Here is an 18,346-nt window from a genome sequence, read left to right on the forward strand (position 1 = left end):
GTAATGGCAGTCTTGTACTTCTATGTAAATAGCCTATGTTTTTGTTAAGTTCTTTCAGCTCATTTACTGTACCTAATTATCAGTGTAACTCTGTTGGAGCTTTTCTCCCCGGGCCTCCACTGAAAAAGGACATGTATCCAGTCGGACCATCCCGGTTAACAAATGTAAAATAAATAAATAAATAAATAAATAAAATTGAATATATACAGACATAAATGTCAGTGGACTACTAGCATTCTATATATACAGACATAAATGTCAGTGGACGACTAGCATTCCATATATGCAGTCATAAATGTCAGTGGACCACTAGCATTCTATATATACAAACATAAATGTCAGTGGACCACTAGCATTCTATATATACAGTCATAAATGTCAGTGGACCACTACCATTTTATATATACAGACATAAATGTCAGTGGACCACTAGTATTGTATATTGACAGACATAAATATCAGTGGACCACTAGCATTGTTTATAAACAGACATAAATGTCAGTGGACCACTAGCATTGAATATACACAGACATAAATGTCAGAGGACCACTAGTATTGTATATATGCAGACATAAATGTCAGTGGACCACTAGCATTCCATATATGCAGACATAAATGTCAGTGGACCACTAGCACTGTATGTATACAGACATAAAATTCAGTGGACCACTAGCATTTTATATATATATACAGACATAAATGTCAGTGGACCACTAGCATTCTATATATACAGACATAAATGTCAGTGGACCACGAGCATTGTATATATGCAGACATACATGTCAGTGGACCACTAGCATTCTATATATACAGACATAAATGTCAGTGGACCACTAGCATTCTATATATACAGACATAAATGTCAGTGGACAACTAGCATTCTATATATACAGACATAAATGTCAGTGGACCACTAGTATTGTATACAGACAGACATAAATGTCAGTGGACCACTAGCATTGTATATATAAAGACATAAATGTCAGTGGATCACTAGCATTGTATATATACAGACATAAATGTCAGTGGACCACTAGCAATGTATATATGCAGACATAAATATCAGTGGATCACTAGCATTATAAATATATATATATATATATATATATATATATATATATATATATATATATATATATATATATATATACAGGCATAAATGTCAGTGGACCACTAGCATTCTTTATTTAAACAGACATAAATGTCAGTGGACCACTAGCATTGTATATATACAGACATAAATGTCAGTGTACCACTATCATTGCATAAATACAAACATAAATGTCAGTGTACTCCTATCATTGTATATATACAGACATAAATGTCAGTGTACCACTACCATTGTAAATATACAGACATAAATGTCAGTGGACAACTGGCATTGTATATACACAGACATAAATGTCAGTGGACCATATACAGACATAAATGTCAGTGGACCACTAGCATTGTATATATACAGACATAAATGTCAGTGTACCACTAGCATTGTATATATACAGACATAAATGTCAGTGGACCATTAGCATTCTATATATACAGACATAAATGTCAGTGGACCGCTAGCATTGTATATATACAGACATAAATGTCAGTGTACCACTATCATTGCATATATACAGACATAAATGTCAGTGTACCACTATCATTGTATATATACAGACATAAATGTCAGTGGACCACTATCATTGTATATATACAGACATAAAAGTCAGTGGACCACTAGCATTATATATATACAGACATAAATGTTAGTGGACCACTAGCATTGTATATATACAGACATAAGTGTCAATGGACTGCTAGCATTCTATATATACAGACATAAATGTCAGTGGACCGCTAGCATTGTATATATACAGATATAAATGTCAGTGTACAACAAGCATTGTATATATACAGACATAAATGTCAGTGGACTACTAGCATTCTATATATACAGACATAAATGTCAGTGGACGACTAGCATTCCATATATACAGTCATAAATGTCAGTGGACCACTAGCATTCTATATATACAAACATAAATGTCAGTGGACCACTAGCATTCTATATATACAGTCATAAATGTCAGTGGACCACTAGCATTTTATATATACAGACATAAATGTCAGTGGAACACTAGCATTCTATATATACAGACATTAAATGTCAGTGGACCACTAGCATTCTGTATATACAGACATAAATGTCAGTGGACCACTAGTATTGTATATAGACAGACATAAATATCAGTGGACCACTAGCATTGTATATACACAGACATAAATGTCAGTGGACCACTAGCATTGTATATATACAGACATAAATGTCAGTGGACCACTAGTATTGTATATATACAGACATAAATGTCAGTGGACCACTAGCATTCTATATATACAGACATAAATGTCAGTGGACCACTAGCATTCTATATATACAGACATAAATGTCAGTGGACCACTAGCATTGTATATATACAGACATAAATGTCAGTGGACCACTAGCAATGTATATATGCAGACATAAATGTCAGTGGACCACTAGCATTCTTTATTTATACAGACATAAATGTCACTGGACCACTAGCATTTTATATATACAGACATAAATATCAGTGTACAACTAGTATAGTATATATAAAGCCATAAATGTCAGTGTACCACTAGCATTGTATATATACAGACATAAAGGTCAGTGTACTACTAGCATTGTATATATACAGACATAAAGGTCAGTGTACCACTAGCATTGTATATATACAGACATAAATGTCAGTAGACCACTAGAATTCTATATATATAGACATAAATGTCAGTGGACCACTAGCATTGTATATATACAGACATAAATGTCAGTGGACCACTAGCATTGTATATAGACAGACATAAATGTCAGTGGACCACTAGCATTGTATATACACAGACATAAATGTCAGTGGACCACTAGCATTGTATATATACAGACATAAATGTCAGTGGACCACTAGCATTCTATATATACAGACATAAATGTCAGTGGACCACTAGCATTGTATGTATACAGACATAAATTTCAGTGGACCACTAGCATTCTATATATATACAGACATAAATGTCAGTGGACCACTAGCATTCTATATATACAGACATAAATGTCAGTGGACCACTAGCATTGTATATATACAGACATAAATGTCAGTGGACCACTAGCATTGTATATATACAGACATAAATGTCAGTGGACCACTAGCATTGTATATATACAGACATAAATGTCAGTGGACCACTAGCATTCTATATTTATACAGACATAAATGTCAGTGGACCACTAGCATTCTATATATACAGACATAAATGTCAGTGGACCACTAGCATTGTATATATACAGACATAAATGTCAGTGTACCACTAGCATTGTATATATACAGACATAAATGTCAGTGGACCACTAGCATTGTATATATACAGACATAAATGTCAGTGGACCACTAGCATTGTATATATACAGACATAAATGTCAGTGGACAACTAGCATTGTATATATACAGACATAAATGTCAGTGGACCACTAGCATTGTATATATACAGACATAAATGTCAGTGTACCACTAGCATTGTATATATACAGACATAAATGTCAGTGTACCACTAGCATTGTATATATACAGACAAATGTCAGTGGACCACTAGCATTCTATATATACAGACATAAATGTCAGTGGACCACTAGCATTGTATATATACAGACATAAATGTCAGTGGACCACTAGCATTGTATATATACAGACATAAATGTCAGTGGACCACTCTATATATACAGACATAAATGTCAGTGGACCACTAGCATTGTATATATACAGACATAAATGTCAGTGTACCACTAGCATTGTATATATACAGACATAAATGTCAGTGGACCACTAGCATTCTATATATATATATACAGACATAAATGTCAGTGGACCACTAGCATTGTATATATACAGACATAAATGTCAGTGGACCACTAGCATTGTATATATACAGACATAAATGTCAGTGTACCACTATCATTGCATATATACAGACATAAATGTCAGTGTACCACTATCATTGTATATATACAGACATAAATGTCAGTGGACCACTATCATTGTATATATACAGACATAAAAGTCAGTGGACCACTAGCATTATATATATACAGACATAAAAGTTAGTGGACCACTAGCATTGTATATATACAGACATAAGTGTCAATGGACTGCTAGCATTCTATATATACAGACATAAATGTCAGTGGACCGCTAGCATTGTATATATACAGATATAAATTTCAGTGTACAACAAGCATTTTATATATACAGACATAAATGTCAGTGGACTACTAGCATTCTATATATACAGACATAAATGTCATTGGATGATTAGCATTCCATATATACAGTCATAAATGTCAGTGGACCACTAGCATTCTATATATACAAACATAAATGTCAGTGGACCACTAGCATTCTATATATACAGTCATAAATGTCAGTGGACCACTAGCATTTTATATATACAGACATAAATGTCAGTGGAACACTAGCATTCTATATATACAGACATTAAATGTCAGTGGACCACTAGCATTCTGTATATACAGACATAAATGTCAGTGGACCACTAGTATTGTATATAGACAGACATAAATATCAGTGGACCACTAGCATTGTTTATAAACAGACATAAATGTCAGTGGACCACTAGCATTGTATATACACAGACATAAATGTCAGAGGACCACTAGTATTGTATATATGCAGACATAAATGTCAGTGGACCACTAGCATTCTATATATACAGACATAAATGTCAGTGGACCACTGGCATTTTATATATACAGACATAAATGTCAGTGGACCACTAGCATTGTATATATAAAGACATAAATGTCAGTGGACCACTAGCATTGTATATATACAGACATAAATGTCAGTGGACCACTAGCAATGTATATATGCAGACATAAATGTCAGTGGACCACTAGCATTCTTTATTTATACAGACATAAATGTCAGTGGACCACTAGCATTTTATATATACAGACATAAATGTCAGCGGACCACTGGCATTGTATATATACAGACATAATTGTCAGTGTACCACTAGCATTGTAAATATACAGACATAAATGTCAGTGGACCACTAGCATTGTATATATATATATATATATATATATATATATATATATATATATATATATATATACAGACATAAATATCAGTGGACCACTAGCATTGTATATATACAGGCATAAATATCAGTGTACAACTAGCATAGTATATATAAAGCCATAAATGTCAGTGTACCACTACCATTGTATATATATACAGACATAAAGGTCAGTCTACTACTAGCATTGTATATATACAGACATAAAGGTCAGTGTACCACTAGCATTGTATATATACAGACATAAATGTCAGTAGACCACTAGAATTCTATATATATAGACATGCATTGTATATTTACAGACATAAATGTCAGTGGACCACTAGCATTGTTTATAAACAGACATAAATGTCAGTGGACCACTAGCATTGTGTATACACAGACATTAATGTCAGAGGACCACTAGTGTTGTATATATGCAGACATAAATATCAGTGGACCACTAGCATTCTATATATGCAGATATAAATGTCAGTGGACCACTAGCATTGTATGTATACAGACATAAATTTCAGTGGACCACTAGCATTCTATATATATACAGACATAAATGTCAGTGGACCACTAGCATTCTATATATGCACACATAAATGTCAGTGGACCACTGGCATTTTGTATATACATACATAAATGTTAGTGGACCACTAGCATTGTATATATAAAGACATAAATGTCAGTGGACCACTAGCATTGTATAAATACAGACATAAATGTCAGTGGACCACTAGCATTCTATGTATGCAGACATAAATGTCAGTGGACCACTAGCATTCTATATATACAGACATAAATGTCAGTGGACCACTAGCATTCTACATATACAGACATAAATGTCAGTGAACCACTAGCATTCTATATATACAGACATAAATGTCAGTGGACCACTGGCATTTTATATCTACAGACATAAATGTCAGTGGCCCACTAGCATTGTATATATACAGACATAAATGTCAGTGGACCATTAGCATTGTATATATGCAGACATAAATGTCAGTGGACCACTAGCATTCTATATATACAGACATAAATGTCAGTGGACCACTGGCATTGTATATATTAAGACATAAATGTCACTGGTCCACTAGCATTGTATATATATATATATATATATATATATATATATATATATATATATAGAAATAAATATCAGTGGACCACTAGCTTTGTATATATACAGACATTAATGTCAGTGGACCACTAGCCTTGTATATATACAGACATAAATGTCAGTGTACCACTATCATTGTATATATACAGACATAAATGTCAGTGCACCAATAGCATTGTAAATATACAGACATAAATGTCAGAGGACCACTAGAATTGTATATATACAGACATAAATATCAGTGGGCCACTAGCATTGTATATATACAGACGTAAATATCAGTGGACCACTAGCATTGTGTATATAGAGACATAAATGTCAGGAGACGACTAGCATTGTATTTATACTGACATAAATGTCAGTGGACCACTAGCATTGTATATATACAGACATAAATGTCAGTGTACCACTAGGATTGAATATATACAGACATAAATGTCAGTGGGCCACTAACATTCTATATATACAGACATAAATATCAGTGGACTGCTAGCATTCTTTCTTAAAAGCTGTCTCAGGTTTCAACTTTCTGTTACCTAAGAAACTCAGTTGCGAGTGTTCTGCCATTTCACACTCAGCTAATCCAAGGAAGGACACTCAGCAAACTCGGAGCTATAATATATAACATTAAGTATCCTGTTTTTTGTTTATTTTGTTATTTATTTCTTTGTTATTTATAGCAATTTATGTATTGTGTATTTTTCTAGCTAGTTTCACTGTGTGTGAGGTATTAACTGGAAATTGTCCACTTTTATTAAGCATCTGTTGGGCTGTTTGTTTCTGATAACTTGTTGCAGTTAAACTCTTTTTTCTAGAGGCTCCTTTAGCTGTTTAAAACTTTCATTTAAAGGCTCACTGCTGCTTTTCAGCTGTGAGAAACATTTCTGCAGTTTGTTTCTAAGTAGTGGGTATATTTGTAGCATTTCCATATTCAGGCTTGTATTTGGGCCTAGTGTTTGTGGAGTTTAAGTGATAACAATACCTATAGATTGATAATACATGATGCTGTTACTGATATTGTAAGGAGTGTTCATAACACACTATGCAATCTTTTGATGTGTAGACAAATTAACAGTGAGTTCTGTGATTATCTCTTGATTGAGTTTCCAATTATACCATTAATTAAAGGTCTTCCTAAAATACACAAAGGTGTTACTCCCCCACCTTTACAACCAATAGTGTCAGGGGCTGGATGGGTCACTGAACACATCTCACACTACCTGGTATCAGTTCTAGAACCCTTAACAAGGAGTGTTCCAACTATTTTGAAGGATATCTACCAGATATTGGATGATCTAGATAACCTAGTGAAGGGTAATAAGTTATCCCCTTCTGTTATTTTAGCTTCTCTAGATGTTAAGAGCCTATTCACAGTGATTCCAAATGACTATGGAATAGAAGCTATTAGGGAGACCCTACTCAGCTTAGGTGCATTAGATAGCAATACACAGCTGGTTATTTGCACACTTTTAGATGTAGTACTGAATAACAATGTCTTTATGCATCGAGATGTAATATATGCACAAACATGGGATGTGGCCATGGGCACCCCTTGTGCGAATTTGTACGCAAATTTAGTTATGTACTACTGGGAATGTGCTCATTTGTTCAATAGCATCTTTTTTCAGCACATTTTGCTTTATAGACACTTTGTGGATGATGTTTTAATTGATTGGGATGGAAGTCTGGATCTATTGCATGATCTGGTCAATTATTTAGAGTCCACTACTGATTTCCTAAGATTTACGATGGAAGCATCTCCACATGAATTACATTTTCTTGATATTACAATCTCTAGAAGTCCAGAAGGCTTGATTTAAACTACCCTCTATAGGAAGCCTTGTTGGAGGAAAGCATTATGACATTATGATAGTATGCATCCACGCTCAGTGTTTCCAAATATTGTTAAGAGTCAGTTTAAGAGAATCTCTAGCCTATGTAGAAATGTTACCGATAGGAATATACAAATAGACCACATGAGAGAGCTATGTCAAGAGAGGGGCTATACTGCATCCTCGGTATGTAGTCTGAAACATCCTGTCTTGGCTAATGATATGGAAGGTCCTACTATTTCAAGACAATTTAAGACTGGACTTAATTATGAGGCCCATTATGAGCATAATAGGGTATTTTATACCACCAGATATACTAGTGACATTAAATCTATCACTAGTATTATCAGGAAAAACTGGAATATACTACTTATAGACAATCATTGCTCCCAATTGGTAGGGGCAACACCCAGTTTTAGATATAGAAACAGTAAAAACTTAGCGACTACTATGTATTAATAAAACTAATTTGTTAACTAGTAGTGTGGATAGACAGGTATTGAGACGTGGCACCTTTCCATGCAACAGATGTAACATGTGTAGATATATTGCTAGTGATAACCAGCTTGTCCATCCCCATCTCAACTATACTTATACATGTAGTTTTTATGCTACCTGTGAGAGCACAAACTTGATATACCTAGCTACCTGCACAGAATGCACAACTTTCTATGTGGGCATGACCTCTAGGAGATTGAGAGATCGAATGTACAGTCATATATATGATATTAAGAAAATGAACTCAAACAGTGCTTTAGCTAAACATGTTGCCATATATTCTAACCATGGTTTTAGGTTTAGAGTCCTGCAAGTTGTGGGTATTAATAAAAGAGGGGACAACAAGATTAATTATCTGGAGATGGTCGAGTTAAGGTGGATCTTAAAACTGAGAGCCCATATTGAGCCAGGTTTGAACCAGTATGTCAGTATAAAGCCTGCTTTAAAAGCATATGATTGATTACCATAAAGCTGTTATTTATATCGTTGTTGTATTTTGTCCAGCCTAGTTGTCCTTATATAGTTATGCTTTGTTTAGACTTCTGTTCTAGGTTTTTGTTTTTTGTTTTCATTTATAGGTGCAAAGGTTCCACATAATGAAAACAAACCCAATATATGAAATTATGATCATTTATAAATTTATTATATATATTTTTTATATTTATATGGTTTTGCAATTATTTTTGCTTTAGTTTTATTTTTATTGATTTCAACCATTTTAATACACTTGACTTCAGTAATATCTGTTTTTTATACAATATACACATAGACATTATTTTTATTGTTATTATTGTTATTATTATTTTATATCTTTGTTATATATATTTTTTGTTACTTGATTTTAGAAAAGCGTTCATGTGGAAGTTAGCAAGATATATATATATATATATATATATATATATATATATATATATATATATATATATATTTTATATGCTTTGCCTCTGGTTTATGATGGGTTAACATACCCCCTTTTTATGTTGTTCTAATTGCTTCAGCAGCTTATTTGACTTGACTGCCAATTTTATTAATTAGTAGATAAGCTAAGTGCTTATAAAAGTTGCTTAATGAATATCTGATGTAAAACCTGAGGAAGCGTGTTTGGATATATGTGAAAGCGCTTGTTATATTTGCAATAAAATAAGTTTTAACATTTTATTCCATCGTGGTGGTTTCTATCTGGTTTTTCTGTTGGATCGGTTTGTTTTCAGACAGAAACCTTTGGATGGTGGCATTCCTTATTTATACATTGTTTGTGGAGGCTGTGTGTCTGAGCACATATTCAGGGGCATCTTGATTTAGCCAAAGCCATCAGGCATTTCAGTGAGAGAGAATTGTTTGAGGTCATTGGCTGACTGAGGTCACCTGGACTGCAGCTTAGACTAAGCACCTCATTGGTTCTTTTGAGATTTCTTTCTTAAAAGCTGTCTCAGGTTTCAACTTTCTGTTACCTATGAAACTCAGTTGTGAGTCTTCTGCCATTTTACACTCAGCTAATCGAAGGAAGGACACTCAGCAAACTCAGAACTATAATATATAACATTAAGTATCCTGTTTTTTGTTTATTTTGTTCTTTATTTCTTTGTTATTTATAGCAATTTGTATACTGTGTATTTTTCTAGCTAGTTTCATTGTGTGTGAGGTATTAACTGGAAATTGTCCACTTCTATTAAGCATCTGTTGGGTTGTTTGTTTCTGATAACTTGTTGCAGTTAAAACTCTTTTTTTCTAGAGGCTACTTTAGCTGTTTAAAACTTTCATTTAAAGGCTCACTGCTGCTTTTCAGCTGTGAGAAACAATTCTGCAGTTTGTTTCTAAGTAGTGGGTACATTTGTAACATTTCCATATTCAGGCTTGTATTTGGGCCTAGTGTTTGTGGTGGCTGTGTGTCTGAGCACATATTCAGGAACATCTTGGTTTAGCCAAACCCATCAGGCATTTCAGTGAGAGAGAATTGTTTGAGGTCATTGGCTGACTGAGGTCACCTGGACTACAGCTTAGACTAAGCACCTCATCGGTTCTTTTGAGATTTCTTTCTTAAAAGCTGTCTCAGGTTTCAACTTTCAGTTACCTAAGAAACTCAGTTGTGAGTGTTCTGCCATTTTACACTCAGCTAATCGAAGGAAGGACACTCAGCAAACTCAGAGCTATAATATATAACATTAAGTATCCTGTTTTTTGTTTATTTTGTTCTTTATTTCTTTGTTATTTATAGCAATTTGTGTACTGTGTATTTTTCTAGCTAGTTTCACTGTGTGTGAGGTATTAACTGGAAATTGTCCACTTTTATTAAGCATCTGTTGGGCTGTTTGTTTCTGATAACTTGTTGCAGTTAAACTCTTGTTTCTAGAGGCTCCTTTAGCTGTTTAAAACTTTCATTTAAAGGCTCACTGCTGCTTTTCAGCTGTGAGAAACATTTCTGCAGTTTGTTTCTAAGTAGTGGGTATATTTGTAGCATTTCCATATTCAGGCTTGTATTTGGGCCTAGTGTTTGTGGAGTTTAAGTGATAACAATACCTATAGATTGATAATACGTGATGTTGTTACTGATATTGTAAGGAGTGTTCATGACACACTATACGATCTTTTGATGTGTAGACAAATTAACAGTGAGTTCTGTGATTATCTCTTGATTGAGTTTCCAGTGATACCATTAATTAAAGGTCTTCCTAAAATACACAAAGGTGTTACTCCCCAACCTTTATGACCAATAGTGTCAGGGGCTGGATGGGTCACTGAACACATCTCACACTACTTGGAATCAGTTCTAGGACCCTTAACAAGGAGTGTTCCAACTATTTTGAAGGATACCGACCAGCTATTGGATGATCTAGATAACCTACTGAAGAGTAATAAGTTATCCCCTTCTGTTATTTTAGCTTCTCTAGATGTTAAGAGCCTATTCACAGTGATTCCAAATGACTATGGAATAGAAGCTATTATTGAGACACTACTCAGCTTAGGTGCATTAGATAGCAATACAAAGCTGGTTATTTGCACACTTTTGGATGTAGTACTGAATAACAATGTCTTTATGCATCGAGATGTAATATATGCACAAACATGGGGTGTGGCCATGGGCACCCCTTGTGCGAATTCGTACGCAAATTTAGTTATGTACTACTGGGAATGTGCTCATTTGTTCAATAGCATCTTTTTTCAGCACATTTTGCTTTATAGACGCTTTGTGGATGATGTTTTAATTGTTTGGGATGGAAGTCTGGATCTATTGCAGGATCTGGTCAATTATTTAGAGTCCACTACTGATTTTCTAAGATTTACGATGGAAGCGTTTCCACATGAATTACATTTTCTTGATATTACAATCTCTAGAAGTCCAGAAGGCTTGATTTCAACTACCCTCTATAGGAAGCCTTGTTGGAGGAATGCATTATTACATTATGATAGTATGCATCCACACTCAGTGTTTCCAAATATTGTTAAGAGTCAGTTTAAGAGAATCTCTAGCCTATGTAGAAATGTTACCGATAGGAATATACAAATAGACCACATGAGAGAGCCATTTCAAGAGAGGGGCTATACTGCATCCTTGGTATGTAGTCTGAAACATCCTGTCTTGGCTAATGATATGGAAGGTCCTACTATTTCAAGACAATTTAAGACCGGACTTAATTAGGGTATTTTGTACCACCAGATATACTAGTGACATTAAATCTATCACTAGTATTATCAGGAAAAACTGGAATATACTACTTATAGACAATCACTGCTCCCAATTGGTAGGGGCAACATCCAGTTTTAGATATAGAAACAGTAAAAACTTAAAGAGACTACTGTGTATTAAAAAAACTAATTTGTTAACTAGTAGTGTGGATAGACAGGTATTGAGATGTGGCACCTTTCCATGCAACAGATGTAACGTGTAGATATATTGCTAGTGATAACCAGTTTGTCCATCCCCATCTCAACTATACTTATACATCTAGTTTTTATGCTACCTGTGAGAGCACAAACTTGATATACCTAGCTACCTGCACAGAATGCATGGCTTTCTATGTGGGCATGACCTCTAGGAGATTGAGAGATTGAATGTACAATCATATATACGATATTAAGAAAATGAACTCAAACAGTGCTTTAGCTAAACATGTTGCCATATATTCTAACCATGGTTTTAGGTTTAGAGTCCTGCAAGTTGTGGGTGTTAATAAAAGAGGGGATGACAAGATGAATTATCTGGAGATGGTCGAGTTAAGGTGGATCTTAAAACTGAGAGCCCATATTGAGCCAGGTTTGAACCAGTATGTCAGTAGAAAGCCTGTTTTAACAGCACGTGACTGATTACCATAAAGCTGTTATTTATATTGTTGTTGTATTTTATCCAGCCTAGTTGTCCTTGTATAGTTATGCTTTGTTTAGACTAATGTTCTAGGTTTTTGTTTTTTGTTTTCATTTATAGATGCAAAAGTTCCACATAATGAAAACAAACCTAATATATGAAATTATGATCATTTATACATTTATTATACATTTTTTATATTTATATGGTTTATGCAATTATTTTTGCTTTAGTTTTATTTTTATTGATTTCAACCATTTTAATACACTTGACTTCAGTAATATCTGTTTTTTATACAATATACATATAGACATTATTATTTTTATTGTTATTATTATTCTATATCTTTGTTATATATATTTTTGTTACTTGATTTTAGAAAAGCGTTCATGTGGAAGTTAGCAATATATATATATATATATATATATATATATATATATATATATATTTTTTTTTATGTGCTTTGCCTCCGGTTTATGATGGGTTAACATACCCCCTTTTTATGTTGTTCTAATTGCTTCAGCAGCTTATTTGACTTGACTGCCAGTTTTATTAATTAGTAGATAAGCTAAGTGCTTATAAAAGTTGCTTACTGAATATCTGATGTAAAACCTGAGGAAGCGTGTTTGGATACACGTGAAAGCGCTTGTTATATTTGCAATAAAATAAGTTTTAACATTTTATTCCATCGTGGTGGTTTTTATCTGGTTGTTCTGTTGGATCGGTTTGTTTTCAGACAGTGGCATTCCTTATTTATACATTGTTTGTGGAGGCTGTGTGTCTGAGCACATATTCAGGGACATCTTGGTTTAGCCAAAGCCATCAGGCATTTCAGTGAGAGAGAATTGTTTGAGGTCATTGGCTGACTGAGGTCACCTGGACTGCAGCTTAGACTAAGCACCTCATTGGTTCTTTTGAGATTTCTTTTTTAAAAGCTGTCTCAGGTTTCAACTTTCTGTTACCTAAGAAATTCAGTTGTGAGTGTTCTGCCATTTTACACTCAGCTAATCGAAGGAAGGACACTCAGCAAACTCGGAGCTATAATATATAACATTAAGTATCCTGTTTTTTGTTTATTTTGTTCTTTATTTCTTTGTTATTTATAGCAATTTGTGTACTGTGTATTTTTCTAGCTAGTTTCACTGTCTGTGAGGTATTATCTGGAAATTGCCCACTTTTATTAAGCATCTGTTAGGCTGTTTGTTTCTGATAACTTATTGCAGTTAAACTCTTTTTTCTAGAGGCTCCTTTAGCTGTTTAAAACTTTCATTTAAAGGCTCACTGCTGCTTTTCAGCTGTGAGAAACATTTCTGCAGTTGTTTCCCACCCTCCCTCCCTGTTGGTATAGTGCTTTTATAGTTGGTGGCTTTGCAGTTGCCCTCCCCTAGTGTAAATTTGATCTGGGGCCCTCCTCCCAGTCTCGTGTCATTACTTCATTCTACCCAGTACAGGGAGAACATTTGAGAAGGCCAATCAGCTTAGTTTCTGCTACTCCTTTCTCTCTTTCCACGAAAAAAAAAATATCTGCTTTTACTGTATTTGTGTTTCTTCCTACTTTATTTTGCTTTTGTGTCATCTTAAAAGTACTCAGTTGTATTTATTACTGCTTGGTGTAACTCATTCTAAGCCTTTTAGTTTAAGCACTTGGGCTTCAGACCAGTTGTTTTACATTAAGAAGGTTTGTGGTCTACACTGTGGTGGCAGGACAGGCAGCTTACATCCTTCTAAGTTGTGAACTGCTGATTGAGGGCTCAGTGTCTGTTATTCTAAAAGTGTATTAGTTCTGGTTTAAGCACTTGGGCTTCAGGCCAGTTATTTTACATTAAGAAGGTTCGTGGTCTGCACTCTTGTGGGAGGAGAGGCTGGACTCTGCCCTTCTGAGCTGGGAATTTCTGGTTAGAGGCTTATAGTGCCTGCATATTTGAACTGTTTCTTACTGAAATTGGTACACCTTGTTTGCTGTAGCATAGACTAGATCCAGGCCTGCTGAATCTAGCTTTGTTTGTATGCTTGTTATTTCCCTGAAACGCTAATTCCACCTAAAACGCAGCTTTTCAGTGCTTCTGTGGATCCCTAGTGATGTCTGCATTGCTTACTGTACTTATTTCCTTGCTTCACTTGAAAGAAAGTTACTGTTTGTCATTTTTGCATTTAAGTTACTTGTAACACATTGCATTGCCTGGGATGACATGCTCGACAAGCCACGATGCTTCGCTAGGGACGGCTTGCACCTGTCACCCCTGGGCTTTTGGATATTGGCAAAGGCTCTTGCTACCCCCATAGTGCCTTTTTTAGGCAAGGCTCAAAAGACAAACCCACCTCCATAGGTATCACAAGGGATAAGAAACTAAGAGTAATGCTACTCAACGCCAAAAGTCTAAACCTCAAGATGCATGCACTCGAAACTCTCCTTACCATGGAGAACATCGATATCTGTGCAGTAACAGAAACCTGGTTCAAGGCTCCCATGAGCACCCCAGCACTACCAGGTTATACCTGATACCATGCTTTTCGGCCCCAAAACTTGGACCAAACCACAAAAGGAGGGGGGGGTATAATATTCGTCAAATATACCCACACCTCCAGGTTGGTGGCACAGCATGAAGCATCAGAGACTATCCATGTGCAACTAACAGTGGGTAAAACTGCCTTCCAGTTTATAGCCTGCTACAGACCACCCTCCCAAACCCAAGAACCCCACTCAGCCTTCCTGAGAACACTGGAAAACATGAAGGTCTCTCCAAACACCATTATATTGGGAGACTTCAACTACCCAAACATAGACTGGGAGCATTACTCTAGCTCCAACACCCTAGCCCAACGGTTCCTAGAATTTATAAACTCAAATGCTATGGAACAACTTGTTACCACTCCCACAAGAGGAGAAAACATACTGGACCTGATCATCACCAACATGGGGACTCTATGCTCCAGACCAGAAGTGTATCCCTCACTGGTAAGATCAGACCATAAACTAATCTCATTGGATATTCACATCCCGACCCCACCCCCTGCCCAGAAAACCACAGTGAAAAACTTCTCTAAAGCAAATTTCACACTCCTCAAAACTGAGGTGGAATCCTTCAAAGCCCCCAGGCCTGTGGAAAATATGGCCCAGACCGCAGAATCCTTTATAAACGCATTCTATGAACACCTTCAGGAATGCATGGATCATGCAATCCCAAAGAAAACCAAGACCCAATCCTCCAAAGGCAGACGTCCTGTCTGGTGGACCCCAGCCATAAACAAACTATACAATAGAAGGAGGAAGCTACTACATGATAGAGCAAAATCCCAAAAAGAGAAGGCATCTCTGATGAGTATTAGCAAAAAACTACGGGCACTCATAAAATCGTCTAAGGCCAGCTTCGAGAGAAAAATTGCACAGGACACTAAGGATAATCACAAGGCTTTCTTTAGTTATGTTAGGAACCTGGGTGGGAATTCCCAGATATGCTCAGAATTAGTCCAAAATGACAAAAAATACACCAAACCCACAGACATTGCCAACATCCTAGCTGACAGGTTCAGTGCAAACTTCTCCCCCCCCTCCCCACCAAAAGGGAAAATATCTATCCAAGCAGAGTCCTGCCCCCCCCGACATCTCAGATGCTCAGGTAAGAGCCGCTCTCTCCAAAGCAAAAAACACAGCATCAATGGGACCAGATGGTGTCCCGGGCTACATCCTATATGAACTCCAAGAAGAGCTAAACCCAAACATAAAACTACTGTTCAATCTCAGCCTTACTACAGGATATGTACCCAAAGAGTGACATACAGCAACAGTAGTCCCTCTCCACAAAGGTGGTGCCTCAATGGATCCTGGAAACTATCTCCCCATAAGCCTGACTAGCTTGGTCTGCAAAGCTATGGAAAGGATCATCATGGACCTCATAAATAAAGATATTGGGGGCCTACAGACACTGGATCCTACCCAGTTCGGCTTTGTTAAGGGCAGATCCTGCCTCTTAAACCTGGTTGATTTCTTTGAAACAGTCACCAAGGTCATTGACAAGGGGAAGGTGGTCCACACAGCCTACCTGGACCTCGCAAAAGCCTTCGATACAATACCCCACTTGGGCATTATAGATAAGCTCACCAGCTTAAATAAAACCCCTATGTCACTAGATGGGTTGCAAACTGGCTCAAGGACAGAACCCACATGGTTAGAATTGCTGGAGCCATGTCAGACTCCAAACCAGTTACAAGTGGCGTCCCACAAGGCTCAGTCCTAGGACCTCTCTTGTTCGGTATATATGTCTCAGAGGTACAGGCCAACACGGAAGGACTGTGGATGACCAAGTTCGCGAATGACTGCAAACTGGGTGCCATAATCAACTCTCCAGCCGACACAAGCATCCTGCAAAAGGGCCTCATAGAAACAGACAACTGGTGCCAGAGCCATGGCCTCAAGCTAAATGCCAAAAAGTGTATAGTCATCCCCTTTGGCAAAAACAAATTACCGCATAGGTGGTAATCCATTAAGTATGGAAGAAGTAATTAGGGAACTGGGGACCCAAGTTGATAGCAATCTCTCATTTGACAACCACCTGGCCAAAGTGGTTAGAAAAACATTTTATATAGCCCACCTAATCATGAAGGGATTCACATCTAGATCAGGGGAGGTCATCGTGCCTCTTTACTCATCCCTCATCAGGCCCATAATTGAGTACAATGCCCCTTTTGGGATGTACCTTACCAGACACCCGCAGCAACTGGAAAGACCCCAAAAGTACCTCACCAAGAGGATCAAAGGGCTCATACAGATGCCATATGCTGTGTGGTTAAAGAAACTCCAGCTCTACTCAGTGGCATACCGCCTGCACAGAGGCGATCTGTGCCTGACGTATAAAGCCATGTCCAACCCGGAATTAATGGACATGCTGCACCTCTGAAAATCCAAATCCCATCGAGCTACGCACTCGAGAGACTAGAACCACAGCACTGAAATAAATAGGACATGTTGGAGGGACAGATTTATAACCCAGAGGCTCCCTTCACTCTGGAATAATATCCCAGTCCAGGTTAGGCAGAGTCCCTCATTGACTCTCTTCAAGAGGAATCTTGATGAGTAGATGGGAGATCGTAGGTTTACCCTGGGTATCACTTCTGTGTCACTGTTAGACAGAGGCACAGTATACTAACCGCGAAAAAAGGGCATAGCAAAATTAATTTAAAATGGGTGGCGAAAGCCAAACACACTCTGACTAGGCCTATAAATGCCCTAGGACAGATAGTCTAGTATGAACCTATGAACCTATATACAGACATAAATGTCAATGGACCACTAGCATTGTATATATACAGACATAAATGTCAGTGTACCACTAGCATTGTATATATACAGACATAAATGTCAGTGTACCACTAGCATTCTGTATATACAGACATAAATATCAGTGTACCACTAGCATTGTATATATACAGACAGGAATGTCAGTGGACCAC

Source organism: Protopterus annectens, chromosome 7.part1 (genome assembly GCF_019279795.1).
Source record: "Protopterus annectens isolate FY-2018-M chromosome 7.part1, PAN1.0, whole genome shotgun sequence".
Taxonomy (NCBI): domain Eukaryota; kingdom Metazoa; phylum Chordata; order Ceratodontiformes; family Protopteridae; genus Protopterus; species Protopterus annectens.